Raw genomic sequence first — 13,812 nt, forward strand, 5'->3', positions numbered from 1 at the left:
GAGGGAAAACCATCAAGCAAACATGGTGAATGATAACATGGAGTTGGTGGCCATGATAACTGATCTCACGGCTAGGGTTTCTGAAGTGAATCTCATGAATACAAATTCAAAGGAGTGGTGGATTGACACGGGAGCCACTCGTCATGTGTGTCATGACAAGAGTGTTTTCAACACCTACAAAGAAGTTGAAGATGGTGAAAAGCTCTACATGGGAAATGCAGCTACCGCGGATATCAAAGGTGTTGGTGATGTCATTCTAAAAATGACTTCGGGGAAAGAAGTGAAGCTTAGGGATGTTTTGTATGTTCCTGAACTTCGTAAGAATCTAGTGTCGGGAGGTTTGTTGAACCAATTTGGTTTTAAGCTAGTGTTTGAGTCGGACAAGTTTGTTTTGTCCAAAAATGGTATGTTTGTGGGAAAAGGATATGCCTTGAATGGCATGTTCAAATTGAATGTAATGGTGAAAAACAAAATGAATAATGAAAGTTCTAGTTCTGCTTATTTCCTTGAGTGTTCAAATGTTTGGCATGGTCGCTTAGGACATGTAAATTACAATTCAATTAAGTGATTAATTAAACTAGAATACATACCAAAACTTAATATTGACTCAAATCACAAATGCCCCAGATGTGTTGAAGCCAAACAAACTAGATTGTCTTTCCAAACAATCAAAAGAAACACCGAACCTCTTGATTTAATTCACACTGATGTGTGTGATCTAAAGTCAATTCCTACTCAAGGTGGGAAAAAATACTTCATTACATTCATCGATGATAGCACGAAATATTGCTATATATATTTACTTAAGAGTAAAGATGAAGCAATAGACAAGTTTGTCTTGTACAAAATTGAAGTTGAGAATCAACTCAACAAGAGAATTAAAGTGGTTAGAAGTGATAGGTGTGGGGAATATGTTTCTCCCTATGCTGATTTTTGTGCTAAAAATGGAATTCGTCATGAATTCACATCACCCTATTCACCTCAATCCAATGGAATTGCTGAAAGAAAGAACCGTACCTTGAAAGAAATGGTTAATGCCATGATAATTAGTTCGGGTGTAAACCAGTCAATGTGGGGGGAAGCTATTTTGTCGGCTAACTATCTTTTAAATAAGATACCTCGCAAAGAAAAGAATGAAACACCGTATGAACTTTGGATGGGAAGAAAGCCATCGTATAAGTACTTACGAGTGTGGGGGTGCCTAGCTGAAGTTGTAGTGCCACCACCTAAGGTACAAAAGTTAGGGCCTAAAACAGTGGATTGTGTATTCATTGGGTATGCACAAAGTAGTAGTGCTTATCGGTTCCTTGTGCATGATTCTAAGAATCCTGAAATACACAAGAATACCATAATGGAATCAAGGAATGCTTCATTCTTTGAAGATGTGTTTCCCTGTTTGAACAAGGAAGTTGAAAGCCCATCTTTACCAAATAACGAAGCTGTTCGAGAGGAAGAACAAGCTCAATCCGAGGAGGAAGAGATAGAACCCAGAAGAAGTAAGAGGGCTAGAGTTGAAAAATCATTTGGTGATGATTTTTTCACCTATGTGGTGGAAAGTGAACCTAAAACCTACCAAGAGGCGGTAACTTCTTCTGAGGGACCTCAATGGAAAGAAGCCATCAAAAATGAGGTAGAATCTATCTTACAAAATCATACATGGGAACTAGTGGATCTACCCCCAGGTAGCAAGCCACTAGGTTACCGTTGGATTTTTAAGAGAAAGATGAAACCTGATGGCAGTATTGATAAATACAAGGTAAGACTAGTAATCAAAGGTTATAGACAAAAGGAAGGTCTAGACTACTTTGATACCTATTCGCCGGTAACGCGGATAACATCCATTAGATTAGTTCTTGCCATTGCAGCTATCAGAAACTTGCAAGTTCATCAAATGGATGTGAAAACGGTTTTCCTAAATGGGGAGTTAGAAGAAGAAATTTATATGGAGCAACCTGAGGGATTCATTGCCTCAGGACAAGAGAACAAGGTTTGTAAACTTGTTAAGTCTCTATATGGATTAAAACAAGCTCCTAAACAATGGCATCAAAAGTTTGATCAAGTCATGATGGAAAGTGGCTTTAGAGTCAATGAGTGTGATAAGTGTATCTATGTGAAAAACACCACTCATGGTTATGTCATCTTGTGTTTGTATGTTGATGATATGCTTATCATTGGTAGTGATGACAAGATAATAAGATCCACAAAGGATATGTTGAAATCCAGGTTCGACATGAAAGATATGGGTTTAGCAGATGTGATTCGTGGAGTGAAGATCACAAGAACCCAAAGTGGTTTGATATTAAGTCAAACACACTATGTGGATAAAATTCTTGAAAAATTTGCTAAGGGAGACACTAGCATAGCTAGAACTCCAATTGACACTAGTCAACATCTACGTAAAAATAGAGGTGATAGTGTTAATCAAGTGGAATATTAAAGAATTATTGGCAGTCTGATGTATCTAATGAGTTGTACCAGACCTGACTTAGCATATGCTATGAGCAGACTAAGTAGATACACTAGTAAACCCAGTTCTGAACACTGGAAGAGTATTACTAGGTTGCTGAGGTATGTGAGATACACGCGAGAATATGGACTGCATTATGGCAGACATCCAGCAGTTATCGAAGGATACACAGATGCAAATTGGATATCTGACATAAAAGATTCCAGATCTACAAGTGGATATGTGTTTACACTTGGAGGTGCTGTTGTAGCATGGAAATCATCCAAGCAAACAGTTATATCTAGATCCACGGTGGAATCTGAATTTATCGCCTTAGATATTTGTGCTGAAGAGGCGGAGTGGCTACGTCAATTTATAGAGGACATTCCCGAATGGCCTAAGCCGGTAACGGCCATATGTATACATTGTGATAACCAATCGGCAATTGGTAGAGCTCAAAGTACAATGTATAATGGGAAATCAAGGCACATTAGACGTAGACATAAAACGATACGACAACTAATCTCTACGGGGGTTATCACGGTTGACTGGGTGAAGTCAAAGGATAACATTGCGGATCCGCTTACAAAAGGCTTGAGTAGAAATGTAGTTTATAAGTTGTCAAGAGGAATGAGACTAAAGCCCATGAATGAATAAATTCATACGAAGGAAACCTTACCTAGAAGACTGGAGATCCCAAGATCTGGGTTCAAAAGGATAACCTAATTGTATGAGTGGGGCAGGTCACTGTGGGGGGAGTTAACATTTCTTCCTAGTCCATTCCTTTATGTAGTGACAAAATTAGGCTAAACATATGGTTATTAATGATTCTTGGAATCACCTATGTAAGAGAGAAGTGGGGTCGCTTCGAAGGGAATTATAGGGGCAAAAATTCCTAAAGCTCTTGCAGAACCAGGTTAGCGTTCATGACCAAAACGAACACGTCTATGAGGATATGACCTTGTCAGGGAGAGTCCTGTGAGATTTACATTGTCGTCTAGATAAATGGCAGCTTAGTTCAAAGACATCGAAATCTACTAACTGCTAGGAGATTAAGTGTAACTTCTTAAGGGAGGGTTCAAAGGGTAATACCTACCTATCCTATGCAGGATTCAACTGTTGAAAATTTCGTCTGGAAATTGGATGTGCAGAGATCGATCTCCATTCATGTGGGGGATTGTTGGAAATTTAGTATAAATATTTATATTTTTACTAACTTTGGACATATATAAATATATACATATGTTGTATATATAACGAACTCTAAGTGGGTTTGTGTTCTCCTCCATGAGGACTTCGAAACGATATATTATATGTCCAAAATAGAGTATAAGTGAATGAGATATCGATACTCAAAGATGGGTATTTGAGAATAAGTTTAGCAAAAGAGAGGAATGTGGGAATGAGTCCCACATTGGTAGAGAGACCAAACTCAACAAGGTTTATAAGCTTCATTGCATGGAAGGCTTACAAGCTTGTGTCTATGGTTATGCTACAATTCCTACCCGTGCGCAGGGGGGGGGGGTGAAAATCTTGGTACCGTAGACCAAAAACACCGAACTCGTGCATGGGCGCGACCTGCGGACACGAATGCAGCTCCAAAAACTCGGGCTCGAGCTACCCTCATTTTTGCTAAACTTGACAGTTTTGGTCCCTATTTTTGAATTCTGTAACGGATGCATTAATTGCGTAATTAATGACATTTATTGCCATTAAACGCTCAATCAATTAGTGATTTGTTTCCGTTTCACGATTCCACTATAAAAGAAGACCTTGCCGTCTCATTCAAACACACGAATGAAATTGCTCTTCTTCTTCTTCCTTCTCTGCACTCCTGCTTCCGGCGATTCTTTCAGGCAAGTGGTGATATCCGGCAGTACACAATACTGTTTAGGTTGTTGTACCCTGGGAACAGACGGCGAATCTGTTTAAGGGAATCGAGTCCAACTCGAGCCTCAGCCACATCGTTTGCATCTAATTTTTTCTTTACATGAACCTTTCAAGGACGAAAACGAAGACATTATACTAACATTTTCTTATCTGAACTTACCTCTCTCTCTCTCTCTCTCTCTCTCTCTATATATATATATATATATATATATATATATATATATATATATATATATATATATATATATATATATATATATATATATATATATATATATATAGAATAAAAAACTTTACCAATTTTCTTAACTGAACTTACCTCTCTCATTCTCAACATTTTACCAATTTTCGACAATAAGTTAAGTAGTAACCTTTTATAACGGTAAACTCGGACTTCATTCCATAAACGTAAAAAATAAAAAATAAAATAAAAAACTTGGGTGACATTTTAAAACAAATATGATAAATTCGTTGGGTTAAAATGACATTTTTCATATATATATATATATATATATATATATATATATATATATATATATATATATATATATATATATATGGAAAAGTTCAATAGAGAACCATAATTATTGGTTCTCTAAGGAACCAAATCTTTTTTTAAGTTCTAGAGCTTATTCTTTATAGAAAAAAAACTAAAAATATCTAAATTCATAACTTTACATTGTGAATGTTAAATATATTTTTCGGATTCACCGTGTGAATTTAGATTCTCATTGTAAATCTTCAAAGATTCACATTGTGAATTTGACGAAAAAAAAAAAATTTATCGAATTTGATATCAGTGGATAAATGATAAAAAGTAATGAATTTCTGTATTTTTTGGTTTTTTTTTTTTTGATAAAAAATAAGTTCTAAAAGTTGAAAAAAAGATTCGTTTCTTGGTTAATTATGGTTCCCTATTGAACCTCACCTTATATATATATATATATATATATATATATATATATATATATATATATATATATATATATATATATATATATATTATAGTATATATATATATATATATATATATATATATAATATATATATATATATATATATATATATATATATATATATATATATATATATATATAGGGCTAGGTTATAATGTGGATGGACAACTATTGTGTGGACGTGTGAATAATGTTATTTTATGAAAATTACTAAGAAAATATGTTTTTTAGTAATGTGAATACGTTCAATCTTACAGAATTATTGTTATTTTAATGGATTCTCAGCAATTGTAATTCATTTTTGTTCTCATTCATCGTTTTTTATTTATTTTAATTTTTACAGAATACGACTCAATAAAAATTCTGATAACATTCTGACAGAATGAGAATAATTAAAAAAAGTGTATAATAAACTTATAGACGATTTAATTAGTGAAAATGCTTAATAATTAAAATAATTATATAAGATTGAACGTATTCATATTATCAAATAACATATTTTCTTTGTAATTATCACAGAATAGCATTATCCACACGTCCACACAATAGATGTCAATCAACATTTGAACCTATATATATATATATATATATATATATATATATATATATATATATATATATATATATATGGGAAAAGTGAATATACCCTTAAGGGTATATAAGCTTAGGTACCCAAACTCACCATACTACATCGTTTTGTATCATATATAGACATTGTAATCGTCCAATGTTCTTATAATTCAACTTCTAACTTGAATTACTTCAAAGATTTTTATAAATTTCATATTTATCTTCCTCTTACATAATTGTCATTTTCAACAATAATATATATAGCTTAGTAAGTGTTCGACAAAAAGATGTGATGTAAGAGGAAGATAATAGTGAAAATTTAAAAATATTGAATATAAATCAAGTTAAGGATTGAAGTTTAACAATATTATAATGAATATATCAAACAAAACGACGTATTATTATGAGTTTGGGTACCTAAGCTTCTATACCTTTAAGGGTATATTCACTTTTCCATATATATATATATATATATATATATATATATATATATATATATATATATATATATATATATATATATATATATATATATATATTGAAAGACATGAATAAGGAAACCCGGTTTAGAGAGAGACCAACATGGCAACAAGATTCAACAACTACTCTAAAAACCCAATGAAAACTGTGCATTAATTATTTTAGTGTGTATTTTATGAAGTGATTCATAGGTAGGTAGTAGTAGGAGTTGTTATGCTTAAATGGCCAAGTTAATTTGACACCGCCTTAATTAATATTGGCTTATTTTTTGCAAATTTTAAGGAACCCATAAAGTTTACTAAGAGTTCATCTTGGAGTTTGAAGCCCTACCCCCTTGTCGTCTATTACGCATTCTCTAATCATGTTCAATCACACAATCTTTGTTCATATAATGTCAGCGAAGAAGGGTTGTTATGTTTCGCTATAAATATTATTTGATAATAAAATTTGTAAATTAGAAAAGTAAATACATTTTCCAACCAAATTTGTAGACAAAATTTCAAAATTGGTCCTTATGATTTTCAAAAAGTAACAAGATCAAAACTTTTTTCTTTGGCCTTACATCGATAGTCCTTGTGGTTTCAAAATCAAACATTATTAATCCTTTTGCCTAACTTTATTAAAAACAAGGTTTATGTAATGACTTTACCCTTGACCATTTATGTAAATAATAGAAAACTAAACTAAAATTCTAAAATACGTCGCACACCCCACATTCACAATGTAAATGTTAAATGTGATTTGAGCATTTGGAACATTCTCATGGCACTGTTGGATTTGGTGGCATAGTTGGAATCGGTGGCACAATTGGATGAGATGGCACACTTCGAGACAATGACACACTAGCATACGATGGCACACTTAGATGTGATGACACATTTGGATGCGATAGCACGCTTGGATGCGATGACACACTTGGGTGTGATCACACTCGAAGAAGTGCCATGCATAGGAGATGCCGCTCAATGGTATCTTCAAGACGTTCCATGCATAGGATATGCCACCAAGTGTGAAGGTATCACTCAATGTTACACTGATGTGTCATCATGGCACCTCGACGATGTGTTATGAATCGGAGGTGCCACTGAGTGATAAAAGGTACCACTAAGTTACAAGGTGTTCCATGCAATGACACCTAATGTGCTAGTGGTGGATTGTTGATGCCAATGCGATGTATCCCAAGGATGAAGGTTCCAGAAGCGGCTGCACGGAATGTGATTGGTTGACACCTTTCATGGGCCTATGGATTAATGGGCTTGGCATAATTGGGTTTTAGGCCTGATCCCTAATCTATAAATAAGGATGCATGCTAGTCATTTGAAAGTGTCCTTTGTATCCTTAGTGAGTAGGTCAAATATCTGCTGGTTGTACTTGTAATATCTGTTTGAGAACTCTGTGAATAAATAATACTCTCCTCATTCCCATGGACATAGGTCACCTTGATCGAACCATGTAATTATTGTGTCTTTGTGTGGTTTTGGTTTCATATGTTATCCACATTACTTACTAACAAGGTTCATCAGAGCTTGGCAAATCGAATCGGATCTATTCTGATTCCTGAAAAATGTTGTCTGCTTTCACTAACAAGTGGTATCAGAATTGTGATTCGTGTTCTGTTGATTGAAGATGACATCTCACAAATTCCATTGGGAGAAGTTCAATTATTTAAATGATTTCACTTTTTGGAATGTGAACATGAAGCATCTTTTGGTTCAACAAGGATGTGCAATGACACTGGAATGAGAAGTGAAAATGCCAAAGGACATGGTGACTGAAAGGAAGGTGGATGTTCTGGAAATAGTACATAACGATATTTTGTTGAGTTTGACAAATGCAGTACTAAGAGAGGTCGTGGATAACACAAGTGCGTCTGGGATTTGGGAGAAATTGTGTGACAAGTATCAGAACAATCTCTGACGAATAGGTTGTATCAGAAGCAATGTTTGTATGCTCTTAGGATATTTGAAAGTGACCAAGTGATGGATCACCTGGAAAACCTCAATAGGATCATCTTGGATTTACATGGTATGAACGTAAAGATTGAAGATGAAGATCAAGTACTTATCCTCTTATGTACACTGTTGAATTCTTATGAGAATTATGTTGATACCATGTTGTATGGTAGGACAACAATCACTGTGAATGATATGAAGGACTCTTTGATGTCCAAGGGACTAAAAAGAAAAGTTTCAGTTGGAGAATAAGTTTCCAGTTCTGGTTTGTTCACGGGCAGAGGAAGAACAACAGATAGAGGTGGAGGTAACAAAGGGAAGTAGAGTTCCGAATCTAAAGCCAATATTAGATGTTATAACTACAAGGAAAAGGGGCACTTCAGAAGAGATTCTCCATTGCTTAAGAAAGGGAATACTGGGGTTGAATCAAGAAACAAAAAAATGTTGTTGTGGTTCAAGGAAATTCTGATGAAGGGGATGAAACTGAAGTTTTGAATCTATGTACAACTAGATTTGTTGATGCTTCGGTCTTCAACTCTGGAGCATCGTATCATATGAGATACAATCGTGACTAGTTCGACTAATTCAAAGAGTGGAATGGTGTAGTCAAGATGGGTGATAATTGGGTTAGCAGTATCAAGGGCAGTGGCACAATGCAAATCAAGATGCACGATGCTATGGTCATGAAGTTCGATTGTTGGTTTGTCCCGAATCTTCAAAAGAACCTGATCTTTCTTGGCCCTTTAGCGAAGGATGGAATGAAGTATTCTAGAAAAAGTGACCAGCTAAGAGTCTCCAAGGATGATCTTGTGGTTATGAAATGGAAGATAATCATGGGATTTATTTCCTAGAAGGCTGTATGGTTAGAGGAACGATGACTGTATCCCAATCCTTGGATCGACATGATGATAAACGAAAGTTGTGGCATCATAAGTTCGGATATATGAGCGAGAAGGGCTTCTTTTGTAGATATTGATGGGTTTTGAGCATTCTAACACTCCTAAGGTGTACATGCAACCCTAAATACCTTGGATCTATGTTTTCTCTATTATACATGCAAACTTGAACTTTCCAAGGTATTACCCTAACTAGCATACAAGACTTGATACTTGGGTAATAAAACAAGTTAGATAACATACCTTTTGTTGTAGTTGGAAGCCTCGGACCTTTAAGAACTTAGTGCCCCAAGTGTTGCACCTCAAAGGGAATCACACAACACCACCAACAAAATGGAGGAACTTGAGAGGAGGTTACTAACACTCTTGAAATCGGCTTTCCCTCTTGTGTAACCACTAGTCACCACTTAAGTCTTGCTTAGAGCCAATTTCATGAGCTAGAGGGGTTCTTATATAGTGTGGCAAACTAGGGTTACACCATGTAAACCCTAATGACTTTCCATATCCCTCATGCTCCATGGGTTAAAACCTCCATGGAGTATCCATGGGTTACCACATGGGTTTAGCCCAACATGAAGAACTATGGATCATAAGCCCACTTTATAAGAATAAATGATTTCCATAATCAATCCCCAAATATTTAATTAGTCTCTTTTGATCACAAAATTAATTCCAAATTAATTCTTGATCAATACTAATTAAATAATATGATTTCATATTAATATATTTGAACTTATAATATATTAATAAACCATAAATAACCTCTTCTCAATTATCCATCCTTCAGATTGTTCCGGTGCCATGCAACCAAATGGACCATGCTACTCTCGGGTCAAGTACGTACCAATAATAGTTATGGACTTAGACACCTAATCCAACAGTCTCATACTTGGATAAGTCTAATAACTATTATTGCAAGCATGACTCTAACCCGACTAGCAATCATAGATCTTAAAAGATGTCGAACTCCAACCTAGTCAATGACGAGTCCATTAGATAAGGGATCATATATTCCTCCATTCTAGATATCATATAGACTGAGACATGGATTATAATCATTCTCTATGTCTATCTGTTGTTTCCCGATTTCCGATTTATGACGACCGACTAATTGAATAAATCAAATCAGTCCAGGCCTGATGTCATCACTAAATCATCGAGGGGTCCATAGATATCGCTTTTATCCACATGGGGTAAAAGGAACGGATAAACTTCGACCCAAATGCTCGCTTGTACTTACTCATCAAATTACACACAACAATATGTTTTATAACATCCAAGTTACTGGTGCGTTTACATATGTCAATGTGCAATCGACTCGCAACTACAACTCACACGTATCCATTTGAAGAATATAAGATATTATCATCTCATGATCACTCGTGATAAAATCCGTGAAGTGATTCAAATGAGCGTGGGTTGAATCCAATACTCAAATCTTATTCCAGGAGTACTCATGAACACTGCAGCCACCTTGTCCTAGACAAACTACAGACTCATTTATGACAATCTTGCCTCAATACCTACTTCCAAAGTATGAACGACTATTGATGGTTTGAATAACCTAGTTATTCGGGAAGTCAAAACATGCAAAGTGAAACACAAGAATAATACTAATCCTATATGGCCCCAAAACGTTTGAGCCATATTGATTACTCATTATTCATTGTATAATGTTTCGAATAAGCAACTTAATACTTGAATTAAAACAATAGTTATGCCATGCTCCAAGCATGCACGCTATGTTTGTCTAAACAATAGTTATGCCATGCACCAAGCATGCACACTATGTTTGTCTATGGTCCTTACTTTGTGAAATAGATCAATTGAAAAACATTTCAATGATGCTCATTTCAAAATTCCAAATCCTTATTGCAAGTGTAAGAATTCCAAATTCTTGTCATTGCTAGAAAGTGTTAGATTCTAAACTATCATGCAATGATTCTTTTGTAATGTCTAGGTGCCAAAAGTCACAGAGACTTGACCAATGATATTACAAAATATTCCTTTGGAGATTGTTACAAGACAATTCCATGGAAATGAAGTCTCAAATTCAAAGTACATTCCTTTGAACATCCTTCTTGCATAAAAGTTTCTAACTTTCTCATCTATTCTTCAACTCCCAATATGGAAACACTCCATATTGCCATATGAAAACTCATTATTAATAGACTCCTGTCTAATCATAATAATGTCACTATGGTTCATCCATTACTATACTTCCAACTGTGCTTAAGCGACCAATCTTTGGCGAACCTTAGATTGTCCTTAACAGTTGTTTAACAACTTTAGTCATATCCGGTTTCTATTCCTTTTTCCCTCTTAATGCCCTAGACATTTGGAAAATTAGAACACGAGAATGTTATAGCATATGCAATCGATCCTATACCAGAAGCCATTTTCTCACAATTCGAATTATGAAAAGGGATGTCGTAATCATAATCAAATTTTGAGAACGCAATTAACATTTCCATATATAGAATTTCCTTATGTTGAACCATTCCAACACAACATTCATATATATTTGACTAAAATTGATTAAAATCTCAATCTAAGCTTTTAGATTTGAAATGAAGTATGAATTCCTCTCCCTTAATTATAGCAAAACAACTTTTCAAACCCTGCAACTATGCGAATCGAAATTTTTGTTTTCTATAATTAACATTGCTAACTTGTAACACTTACCATAATAATTATGCTCCCACTAGCACAATAATTATTAACTTACCAGCATAATACTTATGCTCCCACTAGCTTTGACATGTATTCAGAAATCAGCTGGACTTCTAGAAATCAATACTTATTGACTTTCATTACCAAAGTTTAGATTTCTGATACGAGATGCTTCGATAAGACTTTATCTAGGCTTCTCAAGATCATACACCTTTCTCAGATAGCTCACATGTGTGACTTAACAATTTTAGAACTTACAGCAACAAGTCTGAAATGTTTAGACCTTTTCCATTTCTTACAATTCGAATTATGAAGAGGTATGTCGTAATCATAATTAAATTTGAGAATGCAAATATAACAATTTCTATCTCCTTAAAATCTACCTAGTGAAAGAGTTTCCTCACAATCATTTTCATGAATCAGAGAGAAACCTTTGACACTTAGATTTTATGGTGTATGGGTTCCTATCCATGTGAATTTGTCATGACCATAATCACAAGACATGGTTAGTGACAAATCCAAACTCATATGGACTGAACTTGTTCAATCTTAATTTCTTGCCACCTGGCAGCACAAGGGCCTACCATTGCTTCCTGGTTGTTATGCAACCAATTACGAACTCTCAGAATTCACATGCATAGTCAACTTTAACTGGAATGGGCACAGAAACAAGAATATGTCAACACGATAGGTTACAAACCTTAAGTCATGTGCTAGTGTTTAACAATAGGTTTACTCTTGATTAGATCTTTAAACTTTCAAGATCTTTAAGACTCCCACTGACCTCTTGAAATATAAGATTCACTTTGTCAAGAACCATTCCTTGACAAACAAATATTCAAGAGTTAGTGCGGATTCTAATCACGACTAACACTTCACACCATTGGCCTTAGTTGGTCTTTGTTTTATCCAAAACATCACAACTTACCAATTTCAAATGTACAATAGTAGAAAACCTTTTACTCTACATCTGATAAGTGTTTTAAACCTTCCTTAAGATTATGTCACTCAAGGTTACAATCTTGGAGTATGACTCTAAGACTTGTTTTGGGAACGAAGTATGACTCATCTTCTTGATTTAACCATTTCAACAATTCACGATCCCTCTTCTTAGCCATACGAATGCACCAAGATATCCTTAGAGGATCAACTGTGATATGGTTTTCCATAACCATTAAGATGATCATAAAACACGATACTAAAGTACTCTCCCATCTTTTCAGATAGGAGAAACTTTTATCTTTCTGCCTAATTTGATTCTTCTCATTCGCTCTGCCATACATTGAAACTTTTCCAATGTTCAGAATTATACTTAAACTTGTAAGCATAACCATATTTACTAAACATTAGTAAATCATGACGAATAGTCTTATCGATCTTTGTGGTGGACCTGACCAGCGCACACCCAATGTACCCGATCCCCTAGTCCTTTACTTGACTCACATATACATGTGAACAAGGAATTAGTCTTAATTTACCAAAGATGAAAATTCCCATTCATCATACAATACAACTTGCATGATTCCAAGTTTCTGTTCAATTGAAACTTGGGTGATAAAATCTTTCCTTATTTGGAAATTTTTGACATTACCACAAACAAAAGAATCAAATCCATATTGCTAACAATAGAAACATACAAACATCAATTTTTCATAAATGTCATTGTAAGGAGATATAAGATAAGATAAAATCAATAAAAAATTTATTTATTTATAAAATGCGGAAAATCTTTTCCTTACAATGCAATTACAAATGAAAACTATGTTATTACATATTTCCTGGCAATCTATCATAACTCCTAAGTAGCAGCTCAAAAATCCGATCTTCGAACAATGCGATTTAAATCCATCTTCGCGATCAGATTTAGCATACACTTCCTTTAAGATTCCTTCCCTTTGCATGATCCTACACAACATCAAAATGCAACCTTGTCACATCATGTATTAAGA

The 13,812-nt window shown here is 34.6% G+C and overlaps 1 pseudogene; it reads left to right on the top strand.

Annotated features, from left to right (window-relative positions):
- Positions 1 to 2,497: 2,497 nt before the first annotated feature.
- On the top strand, positions 2,498 to 3,103 carry LOC145126930 (secreted RxLR effector protein 161 pseudogene; annotated as a pseudogene).
- Positions 3,104 to 13,812: the final 10,709 nt, after the last annotated feature.

Source organism: Lactuca virosa, chromosome 7 (genome assembly GCF_052849685.1).
Source record: "Lactuca virosa cultivar CGN04683 chromosome 7, Lactuca_virosa_CGN04683_v6, whole genome shotgun sequence".
In the NCBI taxonomy this organism is placed as follows: domain Eukaryota; kingdom Viridiplantae; phylum Streptophyta; class Magnoliopsida; order Asterales; family Asteraceae; genus Lactuca; species Lactuca virosa.